The following is a 19,733-nucleotide window of genomic DNA, read 5'->3' on the forward strand; positions in this document are numbered from 1 at the left end:
CGTGAAACTACACACGAACACTCATGACTCGTCTCGGCAAACGTGCGGGGTCACACTCGCACATATGGAGCGTCAGCCGCCATCTCGTGTTTTACATTATTTTTAGGAGTAGGTTCCTCTCCTCACCTCTTTTCATCCTCTTCTTTAACATTCTCTTATTTTATCTTTATCTTATTTTATCTTTCTTTTGTTATAAAAAATTAATATAAGATATTGAAGTGGTTTAAGCGTCACTGTTCAAATAGGAGTGGAGGGAAGGGAAGGAGAAAAAAGAGATGAGAGAATCCTACTTCTTATTTTTAACCTTTTAAAGCATCTAAAGGAGATTTTTATTTTAAATATATCAAATTATATGAGAATTCGACATTTTATATATTTTTTTTGCTCCACTGGAGATGTTAAATATGTAATACTGTGCTTTTATAATTTTTTTCTCCATCCTTTGTGGGTCTAATTATTTAGATTGGTAATCAAATATTTAGAACATACAATAATATATTATATAATGCATCACATCTAGCAATAACCATTTAATAAATTTATCAGCAGCAAAAGGCTTTGCCTTCAATTGGCTTATCATCAGCACCACGTAAAAAATTGAAGGCTCAGTTGGAGATAGTTTGCTGCCATTTTTTATTGTTGTATGTTTATGTGATAGTTTTGACATCTCCTTTAGAAATGCTTTTAGCCAGAGATTGACAGAACTCATCATTTTGGAGGAAATTTTTAATATGCTAGGAACATGGTCGAGTACACTAATTGTCATAATACAAGTAGTTAGATGCTTGAAAATAAAATATTTCCACCACTTATATTATGAAACTTCGTGGGTCAGGCCGTATTTTCGATACTCCTCACTTTGATCCTGATAATAAAAATCGATACAAGTAGTCATTTAGTTTGTTCATTATAAATTATTTAATCATTCTATAAAAAATATGTCAACATCTAATTAATACAGCTGGTAACTCCAAAAATAGAAAAAAAATCATTAAGTTAAAAATGTAAGGCGAATTGAAGTATTACTATAAATTAACATTAGTTATGAAGGGTCAGAAACTTTATGACATAAATCCTCTCTAGATCCATTGGTCTTAATCCACCAAGTCACATCATCCGAACTATTGAAATTTGATCCAACGGCTAAAATTATTATAACTTTTAGAGTGGACCCCTGTTTGTAACCGTTGGATTAAATTTTAATGACTCGGACAATACGACTTGGTGGATTAGGACCAATGGATCCGGAGAGGATCCATGTCCCTAATATGATGGAATATCTGAATTCAGCAATCAATCACTCAATATTATTGACATACCCCGACCCGGAAGGTCCACTAGGACTCCAAATTGAGCTATGCTGGCCGACACCTGGAAGGTAACGAAGCCATAAAGTGTGATGATGTGGAAATATTGTGAATAAATTCAAACCTAAGAGTGCCTAAATACCAGAGTGCACTGGTGAGCGGGAATGAACCCACTTCACACGTGACGTTAGAGCATAAGCAAGTACATAAGAGTGTATTAAGAATCGTACCCTCGAAATAATCTCAAATACTAAGAATCACCACGATTCCTCGACGATAAGGAAGCTCAGCTAAGAAGACCTGGAGGATGAAGACAAGACAAAGGTGAGTGGCCCAGTAAATAAAATTTTAATAGAAACCATATAAATTTCTATAACCCTTCGCTACAACGCTTGTAAAATTTCCAGAATTAGAATATAAAAATATACATATATATATATATATATATATATATATCAATTCAAGTCATGCTTCATATATTTATAATCATATGCTAACTTATCGCATATTCATCATGTCTACTAGCTTATCACGTATTCACCACATATGCTAGCTCATCACGTATATTCAATATATATATGCTAGCATTTCACCACATATAGGCTAGCATATAAGTTGGAGTCATATGTAGTGATCTATACAACATATTCATATCTTATCAATCATGGCTAGCATGCAAGTCGGAGTCACCTCTAGTGACCTATACAACATATTCATATCTCATCACATGTCTCATCAATCATGGCTAGCATGTAAGTCAGAGTCATCTCTAGTGACCTATACGATATATTCATATCTCATCACATATGTCATCAATCATGGCTAGCATGTAAGTCGGAGTCACCTCTAGTGACCTATACGACATATTCATATCTCATCACATATCTCATGAATCATGGCTAGCATCTAAGTCGAAGTCACCTCTAGTGACCTATACGACATATTCATATCTCATCACATATCTCATCAAGCATGGCTACATATCTCATCAATCATAGCTAGCATGTAAGTCGGAGTCATCTCTAGTGACCTATATGACATATTCATATCTCATCACATATCTCATCACATATCTCATCAATCATGGCTAGCACGTAAATCGGAGTCATCGCTAGTGACCTATACGACATATTAATATCTCATCACATATTTCATCAACCATGGCTAGCATATATAAGTTGGAGTCACCTCTAGTGACCTATACGACATATTCATATCTCATCACATATCTCATTAGTTCAACTAATATCGTATACTTACTTGAATTTACCTAAACTTACCTGAACTTACATGAACTTACCTGTGTGTCCCGTGTTCACATTTGCACTTTACAGCATTCACAGTACCACAATTTTATATATATGCAAACAATTCAACTCATCATTTAAGTATTATTCAATAGGCATGACATTTTTAAAGTATAAATCATTTAATTGCATTTTCTGGGAAAAATATCAAGTGTATATATATATCCTTAAAACCAAAAGCCCACACACATTGCTCAATTCTTTAGACAAGGCTATGATCTCGATTATTTAATCTCATTTCTTATATGGCTGCATCTAATGTCTCATTAGACTGCCTACGTACCCTAAGCAAGGATCAAGCCATTCGTAGTTCACAATAATCATTTAATGTAATACGCATATGGATATATCACGATGAAATCTAAACTCAACCATCTCATAGTATTTTATAACATATATATATATATATATATATATATATATATATGTCATGGCATAAATTTCTCAGTTTTATTTAAAAGCATTTATAAAATTATAAATCATGAAAATATGATAAGCAAGGAAGGATCCACTCACCTGTAGTCTATGCTACCACTTCCTAGCATAAACATCAAGGCATCACAAACTATCGGCACCTGTGACCAATTATCAAACCATATCTCAGAATTCTTGTTGATACAATACATAACTTACATCTCACATAAGTCTACGTCATTCGGTCCAGAAGATCTACAAGTCAGATCTCAGATTCGTAACTTCCAAGGATTTGTATTATGCTTCTAGAATAACATACTAAAGTTTCAGAACGATCCAATGGTCGGATTTCCGCCAATTGTCAAAACCAAGTAGCGGTTAACATTTTATTTTACGAACTTACATATCCAATTCAAGAAGATCCGTACATCGGATTCCCAATCTGTAAGTTCCTATATTCCTCAAATATTAAGAATAATAACCTATTAAAATTTGATGACGATCCAACTGTCGGATCGTCGATTTAGATAATGGCCTATTAACGTATCTTGTAGAATTTTGGTTCTAACGATCAATCTACGTCATTCAATTCTCAAACTAAATTCAAGGCATTAAATATATCCTAAAAATAGCATTGGTGGCCCTCTGGCCACGCGCCGCCGTGGGTGGGGTTGGCCGCCCCGACTCGCTGGAAAAATCAACTATCTCTAAAAATTACCAAAATTTTTAGATTTGAAGATCTCAATGAGTAGAACAACATTTATACCTGTGACCAAGGCCAATTTGGCCTGGAAAGGCTCCAATTTCATCAAAACCCGTCGGAAACCCTAGTTTTGAGTGTGATCGATTTGTCCTCTACTCAACTCCGCCGCTCCAACCAACAATTAGGCATTGTTTTTGGCTCAAGGGATGTGTATGGGTAGTGGTAATTGGAAGAAATTGTTTCAGAAATGGTAGATTTGGAGCAAAGACCTCAAGACACTCGTGTGGGTGTTCTTTGCGAAATCACAACGAAATTCGTTGATTTTTGGGTAGAATTGGAAGTTGGGATATCTTGAGGGTGTTTGAGGGTGATGGGAGGTTGAAGAAAACTAGAAATTTGGACAAAAAACCGTCTGGAAAACAACTTATAGAACCGGGTCTTCTCGCGGGTTAGAAGAACCCGACTGCTCCCCTCATTTTCCTTCTTCCTCTTTTCCCTCCTTTCCCTTTTCTGGTTGGCAGTCCTCTCCTTCTCTCTTCTCCTGATTCGCCATCTCTTCCTTCTTCCAGATTGGGCAGCTTTGCCTAATCCTGTTTGCCCTCTATTCTTCCTCCCCAGCTCTCTTCTTTTCTTTTCCCATATTCTAACAATACTCCTATAAAAGAAAACTTATATATATACATATATATATAAGTATAAATATCAACTAAAACCAAAATACTTCTTGGGTTTACAGTTCCATAAAACATTAATCGTAACTCCAAATCTTCTCCTACCTATGCCTATGCATTCGTAAGATCGAGCTCTATCCGAATATGTCAATAAACATGACAAAATATATGAGAGTTACACACTTCCTCGAAAAATCATGCTTTGCCCATAGGGCATTTCCATCCTTTCATGTATTAAATTATAAAAACCATAATTTTTAGGGACAAACTATTACAATTATGGTCACATCACATGCCTTGACAATTGTGGTTAGAATTAGAAAGAGGATTTGGATGCGATCTGGATTCAAATTGTAGAGATCCTAAAGATTCTCATATCTTATTCGTTCATTGTATATTATGCGGTAAAAAATGATTTTGAATTTTTTTATATAAAATTAAACACAAATAGTATCTAACAAAAACTGATCGTACGATATACGATGAACGACTAGGATGTAAGAATCTTGAAGATTCCCACAAAGAGAATCTAGAGAGAATCCTCGTCCTAAGAAAGACCTCTTAAAGGATATGCTCATTATTTAAGAGTAGTGTTATGCCCGCCCCTCAACCCTCTTTTCACACCCATTTTTTAATAATAAATTTAATGTCATATTTAGCCATTTGTGAAATGACTTTTAAAACCCTAATAAAAATGAACACTAATCTATTTTTTTAGATAAAAAAAATAAAAATAAAAGTGAAAGAACAATGTGTTATTTCTGAAGAAGAAGATGAGAAGCCATGAACAATCCTAATAATATTTTTTTTTATCAAAAGTCGTTTGATCTAATCTTATTGTATTTGACCTCTTTGGGCCTTCATATCCTCAAAGAGGGATGAGGATCCTCGGATCATTCTTATGAGAATCTTAAGGATCAATTCATCTTAGTCATTTATCATACACCATGTGATCAGATTTCGTTAGATACTGTTTGTGTTCAATTTTAAATAAAAAATTCAAAATGATTTATGGTCGCAGGATGACTGATGGACGGATAGGATGAACTGATCCCTAGAATTATCACAAAAAGGATCTGGATAGGACCTATTACCTTAGAGAGTTCCTATCATACTTTTCTTGAACAATACTTAGCTCTACAAAAATGGATTTGGATCCTCTCCTGAGCAAGAGAGACGGATCCTCCTGACCTAAACACATGGGTCGTTGGATTTTGATCCAACGGCTACAAACGAATGGCCCCTCTAAAAGTTATAACAATTGTAGCCGTTGGATTAAAATCCAACGGTCCATGTATTTGGGTCAGGAGGCTCCGTCTCCTTTGCTCAAGAGAGGATCCAAATCCTACAAAAATTGTGAAGTTGCTCTTCAAAATATTTCGTGGCTGTTTTACGAAATTTTGTGTTTATAACTGAAAATATTCATATAATGAGTAGTATGAAAAGATCATATTTGTGAAAAATTAATAAAAGACGATATCATTTGATCACCGATTTTATAAAAAATACAATTAAAACTAATAAAGTATTACAAATTATCTATCTATCTGCTACTATTGATTAACTAAACAACTTTAATTTTTTAATTAATTTTTACAAACATTTTTTAAAAAAATTGAGAGTTACAATATAAACAATTTCAATCATAATACAAAGTTCTGATATTGGCCACGAAATTTGTTGGGAAAAAAAAATTCTTTGGAAGTTGTGGAGCCAACCCAAGTATGGGTTATTTTCCTCTAGTATAAGAAAATGTAAAATAGTATTGTTATAGATGTAAGGAAAAGCGTGATGTCAGGTGTACCATATCATCAATCTTGGTTGAGAATAATAAGGCTTTTTAGCCAAAATGGTCCCTAAGATTTGCATAACACATCACTTTGGTCCCTAAGATTGAAAATCAATAGAAATGATCCTTGAGATTGTCCAGCATCCATTATTTTGGTCATTTCGTTAAAAACTCCGTTAAGTGTCTCGGAACTCTTGGTCGAAAGTTTGGGCTATTTTAAAAGCTTCATAACTCAATCGTTTCTTAACCAAATTCAACCAATAATATATCAAATGAAGATAGGAAAGTGTAGAACAATATGATACCTATTTGGAAGCTCAATGGTTTCCAGAGATGGCAGTAAAATAGCCTGAATGTGACTGGTCTGCCGAAAAATTGGAAAACTCGCCGGGAACTGGGTAAACTTTAAACATTTATAACTTCTTCAATACTCAACAAAATAGAGTTATTCAAAAACAAAAATCATACTTCTCGATGATATGAAGAGAATGGTACCTTTCTTGGCAGCTAAATCATCGTATTTTGGACGAAAAACAGCTCGAAAGTGGAGATGTTAAAATGTTCAAATCAGCAATAATGATAACAAAAGACAGTATTAATGTTTTCCAACCAAGAAGCCAAATTTGATGTGGCATGATATGGATTGAGATCTCTCCCCTTGTTGTCAAATTTGACAGCATCTTCATACTTTTTTAATTAATTATTATATGCTTTTTATTAATTTTTTATTGGTTTAAACCATTATCCTTTTGTTTCTTTTCATTCCCAATGCAAAGAAAATACATATGAATTATTATTTTATGTTTAAAATTTGACATATTAGTTGGAGATCAAAAGTTTAAAAAATGTCAAAGTGCCACGTAAGCCTTCAAATTTAAATTTTAGGTTTAAAATTTGACATCTTCTTTAGAGATGGTCTTAACGAGCTACTAGGCATCCACGAGAAGGAAGGAGGACCTGTTCGTCCAATTAATCAGATAATGGCTTTTCAGAATGCTATGTCCAACTGTCAACTACATGATCTAGGTTTCTCTGGTACTCCTTACACCTGGATTACCACTAGGTCAGAGGGTATCAAAAAAATGGCTAGACAGGATGCTTGCAACAGATAGGTGGAAGGAGATGTTCAGTAACGCTAAGGTTTTACACCTTGATCCTAGGAAGTTTGACCATGTGCTTATTCTTGTGGAAATTGATGGACCTCAGAATCATGGTAAGTGCAAAGGTAAAGCGCTTCGGTTCACAAATTTCTGGGCTGATCATAAGGAGTGTGAAGGTATTATTTGTAATGCTTGGAACTAGCAGACTATTGGTGTATCGATGTTTCAGATTGTAAACAAAATCAGGGCCACAAGGGTAACTTTATTAAAGTGGCAGCAAGAAGTATTTAAAGGCAGGCATGAGGAAATTAGCGTTGTGCGCCAAAAGTTAGGCTTCATCCTTGCCCAAGCTCTCACGAATGTTGCACTGGCTGAATGAAACCGGTTAATGCAGCGACTTGATCAACTATTTGGTTAGGAGGAGATTTATTGGAGGCAAAGATCATGTGCTTTATGGATTAAGGCCAGCGACCATAACACACGATTCTTTCATCAGCGAGCCAAGAATAAAAGGGCAAAGAACTCAATAAAGCGGTTGAAAGATGCAAGAGGTGACTGGGTCTGTGATGATGTAGGAATTGAGCGCACTGTGATTACATACTTTCAAGATATATTTAAAAAGGCAGGGAACAATCTGGATGATGAAATCATTGATGTCGTGGAAACTAAGCTAATGGCATAGATGAATAGCACGCTGGATGTGGCATTCACTGATAAGGAGGTTTGAGAGGTGATCTTCCTGATGCAACCGTCCAAAACGCTAGGACCCGATGGAATGAATCCCTTCCTTTTCTAAAAATTATGGAATATAGTTAGAGGAGATATAACAAATGCAGTCAAAAACTTCCAAGCCATAGGAAGACTTTTGAAGCAAATAAACTTTACAAATATGACCCTTATCCCCAAAACCAAGCAACCGGAAGAGGTAGCTCAGTTTAGGCCCAGCATCTTACGTAACGTATTGTTCCGAATCATCTCTAAGGTCCTTACGAACTGCCTTAAGGGGTACATTTCAAAGATTATCTCGCAGACACAGTGCACATTCATGCCGGGTTATCATGTTGCAGATAATACCTTCTTAGCATCAGAAATAGCTAACTATTTGTTTCAACGACGTCATGGGAATAAAGGATTTGCCTCGATAAAACTAGATATAAGTAAGGCATACAACATGATTGAATGGGGGTTTCTACATCAAATCCTTATCAAAATGGGCTTTTCTCAACATTGGATCAAACTCATCATGCTTTGCGTGACTACGGTCTTGTACTCTGTTTTGGTGAATGGTTGCTCACGGGGCTATATACTCTTATCGCGTGGATTACGCTAGGGTGACCCCCTTTCACCGTACTTATTTATTCTTTATGTGGAGGGATTGTCAGCACTAATTGCTCAGCAGGCACGGCAGGGAAGGATTCAAGGTATCTCCATATGTACGGAAGCACCGGCGGTTAGTCATTTGCTATTTGTAGATGATAGTCTATTATTTTGTCGAGCAAAGGAATCAGACTACAGGCAAGTAAGGGAGATTCTAAAGATTTATGAACATGCTTCGGGGTAAAAGGTTAACCTTGAGAAAAGTGAGTCTTGTTTTATCAGAAATGTGAAATGACCGATACAACGTAAACTTGTTGAGATCCTTGGTGTGAACCACGTGGAGCGACATGAGAAATACCTTGGTATGCCAACACTTGTAGGGAGGAACATGAGCTTGTGTTTTGGGAATCTCAATGATCGTTTATGGAAGAAATTAAAGAGTTGGAAATGTCAGATGCTCAGTGCGGTCGGGAAGGAGGTGTTGGTGAAGGCAGTGGCGCAGGCAATCTCAAACTACTCCATGAATTGCTTTCTTTTTCCCAAAACTTTTGATGATGATTTAAACAAGTTAATTGCATCCTACTAGTGGAGTGGTAACGAAGGAGAAAAGAAGCTGCATTAATGCTCTTGGGATCGCCTTTGTAATCCAAAGAGCGAGGGTGGACTTGGGTTTCGACTATTTTATGCATTCAATTTGAGTATGCTAGCAAAGCAGGGGTGGCGATTGATGTCAGACCCTCACTATTGGTTGCTACGGTTCTAAAGGCTAAGTACTTTCGAAATTGCTCTTTTATGGAGACCACATTGAAATCTGGAACATCATATGTCTGGAAAAGCATTTGCACTACAATGAAAGTTTTAAGCTTGGGTCTAAGATGGCAGGTGGGCACTGGGCAATCCATTCATATCTGGTAGGACACTTGGATCCCTATCCCATCTCAATTTCACCCATATTCGCCCAAACTAGTGGGTTGCGCTTTGGTAACAGTAGATGAGTTGATCGATCCAATAGTAAAAGGTTGGAAGATTAATATGTTAGAAAACCTCTTCTCTACTGAGGAGGTAAATTTGATTCGGACAATTCCATTAAGTGTTCGAAATCCAGCGGACCATTTACTGTGGCACCATGAGAGACATGTAAGGTTTACGGTTAGGTTAGCCTACCATGTGGCAAGGAGTTGGCTGCAACCCACAAAAGTGAAAATTTTGCATATGGTGATTTGCTAATGAATTGGTTCCTACTAGGGCTAATTTGGTGGCAAGACATGTTATAACAGATGTGGAATGTGTATTATGTGGTAGGTATGAGGAATCTACTATCCATCTAATGAAGGAATGCCATTATGTGAAATATGCATGGTTAAGCTCGCAGGTGGGTCCACTCTTCATGAACGCTCACCCTCCATCCTTCATGGCATATATAAATGAGATTGTGGATCTGATACCCAAGGCAATCTTTGATGAGTTTCTGATGACATGTTAGGCAATATGAGGGGCACGAAACAAGAAGCTCTAGGACGATGAGATGGTGTCTCCTGAGGTTTGCATTGCTAATGCTATTCAATGGTGGTTGGAGTTTACCAGAGCCACAAATGCAGGACCAGAATAGGACAAAAACTTACGAACCACCTCCAGATGGATTGTCCCACCCCGAGGGCAGCACAAGAGGAACGTAGATGTGTCCGGGAAGGCAGAGAGCCTTGCTACTGGGTTCGGTACCATTATCAGGGATGGTGATGGTCTCTTTATGGCTGCTAGTATTGGAAGTTTTGAAGATATAGCCTCCCCACTGATCTCGAAAGCGATGGCAATGAAAGCAGGTTTGCTATGGGCGATTGATAGAGGTTATCAATCACTTATTATTGAAACCTACTCGCTTCAGATTGTAGAGGCATTGAGGGATCCTATCCTCAATTTGTCACCCATCGGACAAGTTGTGGAGGATTGCAAAGTTCTACTCAATACAATCACTGAAGCAACTATCACCCACATTTGTTGAAACGCAAACGCTGCTGCTCACCACCTTGCAAAAGTCGGCTTATCTTTGATGCAAAGCTATGAATGGATCGGTTCCCCTCCTAGTATCATAACTGATATACTTGTTGAGGACTGTATGTAGCTCTTTGTTTAGAGATGGATCAACCTTTGTAATGCAGTTATTAATGAAATGAATCTACTATCGTATCTTTTCAAAAAAAAAAAACACGCTTTTCTACTGTTTTGAAGGCACAGTAGCCTATGAAGTCTACACACGTGAAAGTCTACTAATTTTCTCTTCACTTGTAAAGGTTTTTTTTACCACTTTATTCTTAATTCTTGATCTTGTTTATTTGTTTATTGTTTGAATTTTAAAAATTCGTACTTGAAATTTGTTAGATATAATTTATCATATACAATTGTGTTATTATTGTTCAATTTGTTAGGTCCAACCGTTTGGCTAATGAAGAGGTTTAAAACTATCAATTCATTTTTTAGAAATAGATAATGATGATACATTAGAGAGTGATACACGTTCTACATCTATTGAAGAGGTCCTAAGCCCTCATTGGCGGCTCGTATAAGGGACCAGATAGGATTAACAATCTGGATTTAGTTGTTTGGTGCTCTACCGCATTAAATCATTGATAGAAGCATATTTATGCGACTTAGTTAGCTTGTTTTCTTGCATTTATGTTGTTAGTTCATAGTTATTTATGTATTTTAAGCTATTTTCGTGTGTTTGTAGGTTCAAAGGGCTAAAGTAGCAAGAAAGTGCATTTTGGTGCCTTTTGGAGCATTTTTGGGCTTGGAATGGATAGTCCATGCTTGGAGAAGAAGGATGGACGAAATTGAAGACCAAAAGAATGCTAGGAATGTGTCAAAATGATGAAGGAAATAAATTCAAGACAAAAGAAGTGAAGAAAATTAGAAGGAAGAAGGAATGCCAATCAAGTTTCCTTATTTTGTCCTAAACCTTTCCTAATCCTAATTCACCTAAGTTCCAGCTACAGAGGGGTGTCCTAAATACTTTGGGACACTTAATTTTTATATGTTTCTAGAAGACCTAATCCTACCCGAAGGTGGTGTCGTGCCCTTTCCTCTTTTCTAAACCCTTTGTTGCACAAGCCTTGCATTTTTCCTTCCTTGCCGCACAAGGGGAACACTTTCCCTTTCTTTTTAGGTTCCTTTCCCTTTTCCCTTGCTTTGCCGCACCCTCTTACCCTTTTTTTCCCTTTGGATTTCTAACTTTTACTTAGCCTTTTCCTAGTAGATTTGGAGAAAAAGATCCTAAAAACAATAATAAAAAAAAACTTTATTTCCTTGCCTCTTTATTTTCTACCGCACCTTAGCTTTATTTTCCTAGGGTTTTTACCTACTTTGGAAAATAAATAAGTCTTTGCTGTGGCCTTTCTAGATAGCAATGAACATAAACCATTCATCACCACAATACACATTCTGCCACATCCATATACTCTTTATACACCACCATTCATACTTTCACTCTTTTGTTCCATACAATACACCATCCAAACCTTCACCCATACCTTGTGCAGCAGCAAAGAAGAAGAAGGAGAACCTTGGACGTGCTTGCCATTCAAGTTGGATTGCTGGAACGTTTTTAGGTGTTTTCAATATTTGTTTTTAATGTCTAAGTTTATGTATCTTTGTTTTGCGAACATGAGGAGCTAAACTCCTTTTAGCTAGGGAGAAATTCAAAGCCATGAACATAATTGAAATATGAATTGATTACTTCCAGTTGTGATTCTATGAATCGTGAATGCAATTTACTTAACTGTTTGATTTAGAACTTATTCTTATTTGTGGATTAAGGAAGCATACTTAATTTTCATGCATGAATTTGATGCTAGAATATAAGGGATTTTCACCTAATCGTTATGAACTTATATTCACAAATAGTGGAGGTTGTTAGTCACAATCGTGTTAAGTAGATTCCTAGCAGGAGTATCATGCTCATCATAGTTATGAACGCTTTGTCAATACTTATGATTTTCACAAAGCTTAATGATCTTTGATTGTATCTCTATTATGTTGTTCATGTAGGGAACTTTTGGAGAATAATTTGGATTGTCGATGCATTATCCTTCCAATTTAATGATTTAAGGAAAATTTGAGGGTTAATTAGTGCTGTTCACGGTTAATCAGGGGTGTTGAGGTTTATGGTTTATTGGAAAAGCAACTGGAAATCGTTTTGTATGCAAGTGTATCATGTGTGGAGAAGAACCCTCTAGCTAGCTTATCACCCATCCATTTATCCCAATTTCATGCCAAAATCTGTTTAAGTCTTTAGTTTACTTGTTTTACTTTAAATTCATCAAAAACCCAATCCCCTTTTCTTTATTGTGTCAAATTAGTTAGAATCTGTCCAAACTTGTGTTTTAAGTGTTTTAAAGTGTTTTGAGTCAAAGTAAAATCAATTTTCGTCCAAATCACCTCCTAGTGTCTAGTTTGAGTCTATTTGATTGTTTTGTGTTGTTTTGAGTCTTTTTAGTTTGTTTTGAGTTCTTTGAGTCTAGTAAAGTGTTTTCAAGCCTAGTTTTATGTTTTTAAGTCAGTTTTAAGTAGATTAGCAAGCCCTTATAATCCCCGGTCTAGAATGATCCCTACTTACATCTTTACTACAATTGTCAATAAGATGGTTTAATTTGAGTGTTGTTTTATTTCACATCAATAACCACCGGATTATTTAATTAGTTTCACTTATTTTGTACAGTGTATACCCGCTTAATAACACTTGTTGATGAACAAAACCGGAGGGGTCTTGGAACAACGTAAATCCGACCATGAATCTGCAAGAAAGTAAAGAACACAAGATGTATCGTGGTTCACCCCAATGTTTAGGCTACGTCCACACTGATGTTGATTGTATTTCTTTGTATGAATGTATGGATTACAAGTGTAAGGGGGAGTCCCCCAGAGAAAGAAAGAGTTTTTCTATTTGTGAGCCTTGTGGCTTTGTATGTGAGGATGAGACCTGAGGATTGTGAGGGTGAAGAGGCCCTTTTATAGACTAAGGGCTCCTCCACTTTTACATGAATCATGGGCTCAATGTCTGGAAGCCCAAGTAACGAGGCCCAATATAATATGGTACCAACAATAGTCCCTCAAGTCTTCAGTCAAGAGAGTCTTTTGGCTGGAGACTTTAAATTTAGTCCATGTGTGGGCCGAAGTAACTAGATGTCGTCTAGAACTGATACTCGATATGGGGCGGTGCTCACTGTGAAATGATGCTCAACTAGAAGTAGCATATGTTGTGTGGCTGCTCGGCTTGTGGCTTATGTTGCCTTGGTTGACTCAGCTTGTGGCGTTGAAGGTGAAGGAGTCCCTTTTATAGAATAAGGGCTCGCTCCTCAATACATAAATGATGGGCTAGAGTTGATGTTCGCAGCTAGGCGGTTGCTCAGCAGGCGCGATGCTCTCTAATGATGGTGAGGGAGTCCCTTTTATAGAATAAGGGCTTGCTCCTCAATACATAAATGATGGGTTAGTAGTGATACTCGCGGCGAGGTGGTTGCTCAGCTGGCGGCGATGCTTTCTAATGAAGGTGAGGGAGTCCATTTTATAAAATAAGGGTTCGCTCCTCAATATATGAATAATGGATGCTCTCTAATGAAAGTGAGGGAGTCCCTTTTATAGAATAAGGGTTTGTTCCTCAATACATAAATGATGGGCTAAGTCCCCCATGTATTTTTCATGAGGCCCAGTCGCGAAAGCCCAATATATGGTACATAGTGTAGTCCCCCATGTCTTCAGTTAATAGAGTCTGTTGGCTGGAAACTTCAAATTCAATCCATGTATGGGCTGAAGTGGAGGTTGTTCGGAGGCGATCTTTGTATACCATGCATTGAAGCTTTGTAGGTGAAGCTTTTGAAAGTGAAGCTTTGAAGTTAGAGATTTTGTAAATGAAGCTTTCGAAGCTGATTGACATGGGTGATGCTCATGAATGTTTATGTTGATTGACATGAGTGATGCTCATGGATGTTGACATGAGTAATGCTCATGAATGTTTATGTATGATTAACATGAGTGATGCTCATGAATGTTTATGTATGATTGACATGAGTGATGCTTATGTATAATTTTGGAGTACTGGACGTAATTTTGATCACCTAGTTGGTGATAATAGCGGCAGGCTGTCGAATAATTTTGGAGTACTGGACGTACTTTTGATCACCTGGTTGGTGAACGTACTTTTGATCACCTGGTTGGTGATAATAGCGTAGGCTGCCAGATAATTTTGGAATACTGGATGTACTTTTGATCACCTGGTTGGTGATAATAGCGACAGGCTGCTAAATAATTTTGGAGTACTGGATGTACTTTTGATCACCTGGTTGGTGATAATAGAAGGTGAACCTTAAGTGGAGGGATGAAGGTTGGAGTTTGAAGCCATAGGGCCTGGCTATTTTGGGCATATGGGCCTTGGTCTTCCACATAATATTCCAGCCCATTATTTTGCCTTTTTTTTTTGGCATGTGCCTTCTTTATACATTAGTATAACTATACAATAATTGCTCCAGTATGCAGAAAACAAGTTAATAAAATATTCATCAATGATAGTGGGTATGGGTGTGCCATGCTTTCCACTTCCTCCTCAGCTTTTCTCCATCTCCAGACATCTTTTCCTTTTTCATTAATTTTCTCTCTTTTTCTACTGTTGCTTTCTGCTTTGGCTATACTGGTGGTCAATGCCCATGGAATCTGAAGAGACTGCATTGGATGCTTGCAATGATCTCCCACAATTGCATTTCCAGCTCATTGGCTTTTTACTTTTGCTTTCTCAGAAAAGTGGGTTTCTTCGCAGTTGTGCTGGGGGTGGAGCTGAGCTGGCTAATGATTTTCTTGCTTGTCTTGCCTCACATGGTGAAACTGAGTGAAGCTTTGGTTCGAGGAGAGCCCGGGGCCTGAGTGTCGGGGAGGGTATTGGGGAGCTTTGGTTTAGAATGTACCCAACTACGCAGGCACACTAGTTGCCATTGTAACTGATGTTGTTTGCCAGACATGGCATTCTTTTTCTTCTTCCTTTTCTCACAAGTAAAACTTCCTCTAGCTCATTCATCATATCCAACAAACCTTTTATACGAGCTCTGAACCTCGTCATTTTCGTCACCGTTGTTGCTTTCTGATCCATTGTCGTTGTTCTTCCCAATCGACAATGAACTTGAAGAACAAACCGTAACCTCACCCACAGTAACTCTCCGGTGGTTTTCCGATGAATCGAAGATCAACCCATTACCCGTGAACCCAGACGACGGCGTGATGTCGATCCTGATGGTGGCGTTATTTAATGTGATCGACATTAATCACAAACGCAATCTAAATCTCATAAATCAGGGGAAAAATGATTTGGGATTTCAACAGAGAAATGGAATTTGGGACTTCAACGGAGAAATAGGATCGATGAACGACGGCGAATCTTTAGATTGATCGTCGAGAGCGCGTTAGATTTGCCAGAGAATGAGATGCACGGTGTTTGTCTTTTCATATTCTTTTCATAAATACACCCAGAGACGTTCTTGTACGCCTTTCAGGGAGTCGTCGAGGTTAAGCGCCCACCAACGGACTTAAGGTGGTGAGCGAAAACCAGTTATTGCTGAAATCGGGAATAGTTATGGTAAGAATAAGAGCTACGCTTGCGAGGCTGATGCAGGTGCAAAAAGTGAGCAATGTCGCTTGACCTTGACTTGGAACCATCATGCCTTCAAATGTAATGGTCTCTCCTCTATCAATGACCACAAAATTGTTGCGAGTGAAAAAAGAGAGGATTTCACCGGCAACTTAGCTTGGTGCCTTCTTCTCTTCACCTACAAAAGTCTTCTACATGACCTAGGATTTAACAGAACATTTGATGAGGGACCAAAGGCCAGGAGCAGAGATGACGAAAAGACCCAGGGATGTGTAGTAACTGGCCAATGAATAACCTACGGCACCGTCTGCAGCTGCAACCACAAACATGAGAAAGCTGCTGATGTTGCTGCTGGATGCATTCAGTTGTTGCGGTGGTTCCAGTAAGAGAGGTACCAGAGATGACGACGTACTAACAAGAGACTCAAGGAGAGAGCTCATCACCACATCTCTCTTCTTATTAGTTCCTGAACTTCTTGATGAACAATGGCTTAGCCGCCATGGTTGCTGCTGCCTCTGCTGGTGGTGGTTTACGTGGAGTATTTTCAGAGGACGAGAACTGGAAGGATTTGGATGCGGGTGCGGAAGGGATGATAGCATTTTCGCTGCCATAGCACTCGCCCCCTCTCCCTCAAGAAAAAAGAAAGAGAAAGATGAAGAGTTGGAGGTCTGCGGTTTTCTGGAAAAGCCCAAGAAGGGAGGTTCTAGGTTCTTGGGTTGTGCAGATTCAAGGTGGACAGTGGTGAGGTGAAAAATTGAAAGAGAACCGACATAGCTTTTCCTGTCGATTCCCATAGACAGCGCCAAATGTTGATGCACAAAACCGGAAGAGTCTTGGAACAACGTAAATCCAACCGTGAATCTGCAAGAAAGTAAAGAACACAAGATGTATCGTGGTTCACCCCCAATGTTTGGACTACGTCCACACTGATGTTGATTGTATTTCTTTGTATGAATGTATAGATTACAAGTGTGAAGGGGAGTCCCCCAGAGAAAGAGAAAGTTTCTTTGTTTGTGAGCCTTGTGGCTTTGTATGTGAGGATGGGACCTGAGGATTGTGAGGGTGAGGAGGCCCTTTTATAGACTAAGAGCTCCTCCCCTTTTACATGAATCATGGGCTCAATGTCTGGAAGCCCAAGTAATGAGGCCCAATATAATATGGTACTAGCAACACTGTCCAAAATGGCTGTATTATTAGTCGAGTCGCTTTCACTTTCCTTCTCTTGCAAACTCTTCTGCATTGCAGAATTCGTTTACTGTTCTTCCTATTTCTTCTCCGACCCAACAACAATTCTCTAGCTTTTCGACTGGCAAATTAAACCCAACCCGTGACGTCCTGCCGACAAACACATCATAAAAGATCTTGAAATCCCTTGAATGCGTGTGGCCACAATCGCATCGCTCAGCAACCGTTTTCGTTTTCAAACCCATGACAATGGATCAATAATTAAGAGATTTCATATGGATTTTGGGATTAGTTGATGATAAAATTTTTTTTGCTGTGAGATAATTAAACTCAAAATTAGGAAAGTTTCATCTGGGTTTTTTATATCGATGGATTGGAAACCATGGAGAATTTGAGATGACGAAATCTGACAGGCGATGGTGGGTGCTAGGCGGCTGCCTGGTTTTGTTCTCCCTCTTTTCTTATTTGTGTTGGTGTAACAAATTTTTTTATCTTCCATGAGTTTTTGTATCAATTTTCTCTTAAAAAAAAATCTTGTTATCCGATGCAGTACCAAGACACTATAAATAATCCGACATTAGTCTGATACTGCACCAAACACTCGATTATTTAGTCAGTACTATTTGGTGTATAAATTATCATATCCAATTGAAATAGTGAGTACAGTCCGACCTGCCAAATGATTCCTAAAGGTATTATTTGATTGATAGGTCAATTTGACTTGTATTGACTCTCTTCGTTTCTACAACAAGGACTAAACGAGCTTTTTCGGTAATGAATCTTATTAAAACAAGACTTCGTAATAAGATAGAAAGTGAGTGTTTAGCAGATTCAATGGTTGTCTACATGAAAAAAAAAAAGCTTGCCGAAAATTTTGATTCAGATGAAATAACAAAGGATTTCAATTATATTAAGAATCAAGGGGCACAACTTGAATAGATACTTTTTCTTCTTTTTGTTTGTTAAGTTGAATAACATTGATGATATATGTTTTCTTTTTATTGCAAATTGCAAATTAAAAGGATTTCTTTGTTAAGTCTTTTTGAAACTTGAATTCTGCAAAGTTATAATTTCTTTACTTCAAAATATTGCTTTTATGTTCATTAGTATACAACTTTATGTAGGTAACAAAAAAGAATTTAAGCATTTAATTTCATAGTAATCATTTTAGCTTTTAGCCCACCCACCAAATAATTCTTGGCTTCGCTATTGGTACTACATACTCCAAAATAAGTGTCTAATAAAAAGTATCAACACAGTACTACAAAATATCAAATGTGCAATGACATGGAAAAAGAAGGAGTTTTTCTTTTCAAGGTTGTGGAACCTTTATCAGAAGTTAAAACCCTGCCAATGAAACTCAAAGCTTGCCTTAACCAAAAAAAAAAAAAAAAAAAAAAAGAAACTCAAAGCTTGCATGTTGGTCTTTTTTACAAAATTCTTCAATTTTCATCGTTCATCATAGAGAAATGGTATTTGAACTTTGGCTTGATCTATTGTCTTCAAGAGTTATATTGATAACGTTTTCAGTAAGACTTTCCATCAGAATTCTCTTCTACACAACCTAAGTATAGAAAAACAAAACATTATAAACCATTCAAATTATGAGACGTTTACCAAAAATAGTTATGAAAAAGAAATAAAACAATAGTACTATATCAAGTAAAAATATATTAGGTTTTGTGAAATTGCGATTGAGAATTAGGTTTTGTGTCTGTACTGTTGACTGTTGTTGTAATTGGAATTCATAGTTCAATGGTAAGGATTTAACATGACAAAAGTGAGATTAAATCCTAGTGCTCTTAATTATAGTTTTTTTAGTGGTATAAAATTATTAAATTAATATTTTTCTTATCGTGTTTCGGGTTACCCGCTTGTATACCTGAACTAACCCGTTATCTTAATAGGCGTTTATTAGGTTACCCCATTCGTTATTGTGTCGATCCGAAACCTGTTAATTTTGTGTTGTTTCGGATCGGGGTTAATGGGTCATATAAGAAATTGCCAGGCCTAACTGACGGGGTTTGAACTCATGTCGTCATGTAAGGGCTCAACACCTTTCCACCACTATGGTAAACGGCCACTTACAATAAACTTTTGATTTGTCTTATTGTAAGTATTGCATTCAAACTCAAAGTTTCACCTTGGTTTTAAATTAAAAATGAACAATTTACTAACCCTTCAAAAACCGTATTTTGTACTTTAAATTAGAAAAGAACAATACATCTTTAAGGAGTACCAATGAAATTTTTAGAGTGTCAATATTAACGTTCTAAAAAAATTTCAAGTATTGCAGTCAAACTCAAAGTTTCACCT

General features: G+C 37.2%; 1 pseudogene; it reads right to left on the minus strand.

The window, feature by feature from the left end:
* Nucleotides 1–16,150: 16,150 nt before the first annotated feature.
* LOC126619499 (protein COFACTOR ASSEMBLY OF COMPLEX C SUBUNIT B CCB1, chloroplastic-like) lies at nucleotides 16,151–16,843 on the minus strand (annotated as a pseudogene).
* Nucleotides 16,844–19,733: the final 2,890 nt, after the last annotated feature.

This window comes from Malus sylvestris, chromosome 4, assembly GCF_916048215.2.
Source record: "Malus sylvestris chromosome 4, drMalSylv7.2, whole genome shotgun sequence".
Taxonomy (NCBI): Eukaryota; Viridiplantae; Streptophyta; class Magnoliopsida; order Rosales; family Rosaceae; genus Malus; species Malus sylvestris.